Below are 6,000 nucleotides of genomic sequence, written 5' to 3'. Positions count from 1 at the left end.
CATAAAATATAGCTTACCTGTGGGTGACTGCATTTTGGATGGTCCACACAAATCCATGTGCACCAATAGTAATGTCTTCGATGATGATTTCTCTTTTGACTTGAATGGAACTCATGGCTGATTTCCCAATTGGTAGGATTTTTATATATTATTCTCTAGCTTTGAAAGACTGGGAAAATAGTTAACAACATTTTTCTTTCTTAGCTTGACAATCTAATCAAAGTTCAGACGTCTAAGCCTTCTATGCCATAACCAACTCTCAGAAATCTTTGTCAAGCAACACTTTTCGGTCTTGTCTTTGAGCACATAGATATTATTGTCTATTCTTACAGCCTCAACAACTATCTTACGTGTGCCTGTGGGCTTGATTTGACAATTTTTGGCTTTGAAGATCGCATAATATCCTCGATCACACATCTGAGGCACACTCAGAAAATTATGTTTTAGCCCATTAACATACAAAACGTTTTTATCTTTACCTTTGCCAATTGAGAGACTAGCCATTCCTTTTGCAATTATTTTACCTGGAGCATTGTTTCCAAAAGTCACATTACATTTTTCAACTAGCTTCCAAGTGAGAAACTTACTTCTATCTCTTGTCATGTGCCTGGAACAACCATTGTCCACATACCAATGGCTCCCACCATTGTGAGCATACAAAGCAATGTCACATTGCTCTAATTTCTCTTTCTCTTTCTAGACTTTGGGTTTCTATTCAATTTTATCAATAAATGGATCCTTCTTCTTCTCTTTTAGCCTACAATTAATTGCTATATTCCCAAAATTTTGACACTTAAAACATTGTACCAGATATTTTAAAGGAGAAAAAGAGTTATTGTACCTATGTCCGCCTTTTCTCTATTGAATTCTTCTAGTAGATCTGAGCTATCTGTAAGAGAGTGTGGCTAAGGGGGGAAACATCATGCCCCTAATCATGGGATACTACTCCCCATCATATGTGATGGAGGGAACTAATCTGGTATGAAAAGGTGGGAATGGTACCCCCTAGCAGGAGGAGTTTGTGGAGTGTCATTGTGTTCCAAGTGTTCGAATAAGGGATTCAATCATCTCGGCCCAAATGGCATGATATCCTCCAAAGGATGATGAGGAGATTGAGGGGCATGTGTGACCCTCATTTGGTATGAATAGATGTAGTATGCTATGGGCATGCCAGATGTATTTAAAGTAATTGACTCCAAATACATTTTGATGATGTGGTTTGCCATTTGTTTATGGATGGCTTCATATGGGAAGAATGGATATGTACAGTTAGAGAAAGGAAATGGTGGATCACCAATCTCCTTTGGCACCACATATATGAATCAAATGGATTGAATTTTGGGGTCCACATACATGGTGTCACTGTACCAAAGAGTGGCTTCAAATATAAGGAACTGATGCTCACCTAGAAAGCATGGTGGTTGAACAACAACAATGTATAAGGGACTGGGTTGTTGAGGTAAGATGGAGAGATGAGTAAGTGGATCATCCCAAGAGTGATCTGAAGTGATATGAGACTCTAGAGGTTCTTCTTAATGGGTAATAATGATGGTATTAGATTTGACACTACCATATGCACTAGGAGGGATGGGGATAACTGCTTCTCCTGGACTCTTAAAAATGGATGCCCCTTACCCAAACATTAGGTGGCAATGTAATGGCTACAAGGTGGACGTGGTTCAAATTCATGGGTTCGAAGTAAGGGGTAGTTAAACCAAACAACCTCAATATGGATGAATTGTTTGCACTCCACAACATATTGGTCATGGGTCTGCTACAGAAGGAAGTACGCACTATCATGCATATCATCCCAAGGATAATCAAGGGTGGTCAAAGCTTCCATGATGTCCTCATTAGAATAGAAGATGGACAGACTAGAGGAAGAAAGACCACATGATGGGAGAAGAGCTACCTGAAGCATCTTCATGAGAAACTAAGTTCACATACGCATCGTCAAGGCTGAGAGACAGATGACTAGTAGATGGAATATCTATCGATGTTGAGACCGATGTGTTCATCAAAGAAGGTTCAATTGAATCAGAAAAGGAGACATCAAGGGAGTTCCTAGGTATCGACCTCATGAATGAATAAAGGTAGAGGATGGGAGAAAAATTGTCCATCATCTCGACATCATGGGGATGGTGTTATGAATGTTATGAAACCAGCTCACAAAAATATAGAAAACATATATGAACGCCTTAGAAATAAGCCTCTTTGAGGGGGAAACCTCCTTTACATGACACAAATGAACAATTCTTGGATGATGCAAATGACAAGACCTCCTTTCTATATATAGGAGTCTAAGGGGTCATAATATAATCAAGCCAACATAACAATAATAATGTAAGGGCACAATAATAATAATATGGGGACTACATGGGCACAAAAATATAATAATGCGGTTGTACTAATAACAATAAGGGGTTACACTAGTAGTATAGGGACCTAACATGCCCCTCTCCCTCAAAAAGTGTTGTCCTCAACGCTTGAGTAGTTCTTGATGCTTCTGTATAAAATTCTTGTCCTCCCATATGGAATCTTCAGTGGGTAAGTTCTTCCACTTGATGAGATACTTTGAAATTGATCGGTTTCGTAGTTGTCGGGTTCTTGTTTCTATGACTGCTCCAGGTTCCAATATGAATTTTCCTTCCTTGTCAAGTTCTGGAAATATTGTTTGAACTGGGATCTTCTACAACTTTTGAATGAGTGGCCACACTTCTTTGTCCTTCTTCCATTCATCCCTTGCATCATTTATCCAATCTGGTTGGATAATAGAAATAGCACAAAACAATGCTTCCACATCCTCATCCTTTCTTGAGAATGAATCTGTGAAAACATTTTGCTTCCCTTTTTTGTAGATGATTTCAAAGTCATAACCCAACATATTTGTGACCCATTTTTTATTTTCTTCTAAAGATAATCTTTGTTCTAAAAATTATTTAAGACTATCATGATCCATCTCTACCTTGAAGTGTCTTCCCATTAGGTAAGGTCGCCATTTCTTAAGTTCTTGTAGTATTGCCAACATTTCCTTCTCATAAATAGCTTGGTTGAGATGTAGCCGTAAAAATACCCAATCGCCTACATCAAAACTTCTTTCACTGTGATGTTGATCTTCCTATTGTTTCATTAGATTCTGCACCAAAGTGGCATTATCCTTTAAAAGTTGGAGAACTTGTTGTTGATGCTCAATGTGATCTCTTACTGCTTGAATATTTTTCTTCTTGATATGTCCTTCTATCTTGAGAGTTTGAGGAGTGGTAATTTCTTCCAATGCATTACAAGATATGGTCGGATTCATTTCTTGATGCTCGATGTGATCTTTCACTTTTTGAACATTTTTCTTATTGATATGTCCTTCTATCTTGAGAGTTTGAGGAATGGTAATTTCTGCCAATGCATTACAAGATATGGTTAGATTCATTTCTTGATGCTCGATGTGATCTTTCACTTCTTGAACATTTTTCTTCTTGATATGTCCTTCTAGCTTGAGATTTTGAGGGGTGGTAATTCTTGCCAATGCTTTACAAGATATGGTTGGGTTCATTTCTTCTTTCTCTGGGGTTTTTTTTTGGTGTATAGCCTCTTCTTTTGACGTTTCTTGATCCTTTTATTCCTCCTCTCCACAATCAATGTAAAATAATTTCTTCTCAGCACACTTATGACCTTTAATGTATTTGTTATCACAATTGTAACAAAGCCATTTTTCTTTTTTTTCTTTCAATTGTTGTGGTGTCAAAGTTGTAGGTTGTGGAAGGCTAGGAGAAACAACACTTCCATGTTTATAGTTGTGTGGTGTAGACTTCCTTGTTGCCATAATTTTGATTTCCACTTTTCTTGCCAACCTAAATGCCTTCTCCAATGAATCAGGTTCCCAAAGACGAACCTCATGTTGAATGCTATCCTTTAAAGTCCCTATGGAGACATCAATCCTTTGCTTCTCTAGAATATCATTTTCCCTTATATTAAATTTTTGGAAGTCCTCAGTAGGCTCTTCCATTGAACACTTTTGTTTGAAATTTATCAATTGGCTAAAGAAGGTGTTGCTCTTTGTATCCTCATAATATGCTATCATTTCCTCCATGAAAATTGACCACGTAACAAGTTGTTTACGAGAACAAAGCCCTTTATACCATAAAAATTGATCCAGTTCTAAATATGAAGATGCAATACGTACTTTTTGTAACAGTTGCACCTCATGCAGATCAAAATATTGCTCCAGCTGTAGTATCCAATTTATCGGATCCTAGCCATCAAACTTCCTCATATCGTCTTTTCTTGATTTTAGGAGCTTGATCTTGAAATGATTGTAACTCTATAATTTCAGATCTCCAAGTTCTAAAATTGCATCCAGAAGTAGCCCTCTGAGTCCTCTTTCTAACCCCACAAGTCTGATCGAGATCGGATTCTACAAGGAAGCGTTATGTCAAATCTCCCACGATGACCTGATTATAGACTAGTTTAGTAGAGAGAACTTGTACGAAGTACCACGTGTCACTATTTCAACCTTAGGACTTGAAACTGATACACAAAAAACTACAGTCTGTTCTCTTTCTGCAACTTCTTACGAAATTTCAATTTGATGCTTAGAGAGAAAGTTATGACGATTTTCCCAAGGTCACCTGTTTAGGATGTAATTCGGGAGTCTGCAAAAATCCTAACTTCCTCAGATCATATATCCTAAAATATAGCGAGCCAAGATCATAAATTTGGACCCGAGATGCAGACTGATTTATTCTCAAATTGGTTTTATTTTTATCTTCTGAAACTTTGTAGCGAAAACGTTATAGCGAAACTTCCACGATGACCTATTTTGGATGAAATTATGGAGATTGAAAAAACCCTAACTTCCTCAGATCATCACTCCGAAAATATAGCGAGACAAGATCTAAAATTTGGACTTGTGGTTCAGCATGATTTCATCTCAAATGGGTTTTGGTTTTAGATTCTGAAACATCGTAGACAAAATGTTATAGCACAAATGCCACGATCAGCTATTTGGAGCAGCAAAACCCTAGAATCCAAAGCTCTGATACCAAATGTTATGAAACCAGCTCACAAAAAGATAGAAAAGATAGATGAACGCCTTAGAAATAAGCCTCTTCGAGGGGGCAACCTCCTTTACATTACACAAATGAACAATTCTTGGATGATAAAAATGACAAGAAACTTCTTTCACTTCGATGTTGATCTTCCTATTGTTTCATTCGATTCTGCACCAAAGTGGCATTATCCTTTAAAACTTGGAGAACTTGTTGTTGATGCTCAATGATCTCTCACTGCTAGAATATTTTTATTCTTGACATGTCCTTCTATCTTGAGAGTTTGAGTGGTAATTTCTTCCAATGCATTACAAGATATGGTCGGATTCATTTCTTGATGCTCGATGTGATCTTTCACTTTTTGAACATTTTTCTTATTGATATGTCCTTCTATCTTGAGAGTTTGAGGAATGATAATTTCTGCCAATGCATTACAAGATATGGTTAGATTAATTTCTTGATGCTCGATGTGATCTTTCACTTCTTGAACATTTTTATTCTTGATATGTCCTTCTATCTTGAGATTTTGAGGAGTGGTAATTCTTGCCAATGCTTTACTAGATATGGTCGTATTCATTTCTTCTTTCTCTGGGGTTGGTTTCTGGTGTATATCCTCTTCTTTTGATGTTTCTTGATTCTTTTCTTCCTCCTCTCCACAATCAATGCAAAATAATTTATTGTCAGCACACTTATGACCTTTAATGTATTTGTTATCACAATTGGAACAAAGCCCTTTTGCTCTTTTTTCTTCCAATTATTGTGGTGTCAACCTTGTAGGTTGTGGAAGGCTAGGAGAAACAACACTTCCATCCTTATATTTGTGAGGGGTAGACTTCCTTGTTGCCATAATTTTTCTTTCCACTTTTCTTGCCAACCTGAATGCATTCTCCAATGAATCAGGTTCCCAAAGATGAACCTCATGTTGAATGTTATCCTTTAAAGTCCCTATGGAGACATC

General features: G+C 37.2%; 1 pseudogene; it reads right to left on the bottom strand.

Annotated features, from left to right (window-relative positions):
• Nucleotides 1-213: 213 nt before the first annotated feature.
• Nucleotides 214-6,000, bottom strand: part of LOC149154224 (protein DETOXIFICATION 55-like) — a 43,158-nt pseudogene continuing 37,371 nt past the window's right edge.

Source organism: Pinus tabuliformis, chromosome 9, assembly GCF_031772625.1.
Source record: "Pinus tabuliformis cultivar Carrire ecotype Pingquan chromosome 9, CPIR1, whole genome shotgun sequence".
NCBI classification, from domain to species: Eukaryota; Viridiplantae; Streptophyta; class Pinopsida; order Pinales; family Pinaceae; genus Pinus; species Pinus tabuliformis.
Note: the sequence above shows the minus strand (reverse complement) of the source record. Positions and strands in the feature narration are given on the sequence as shown.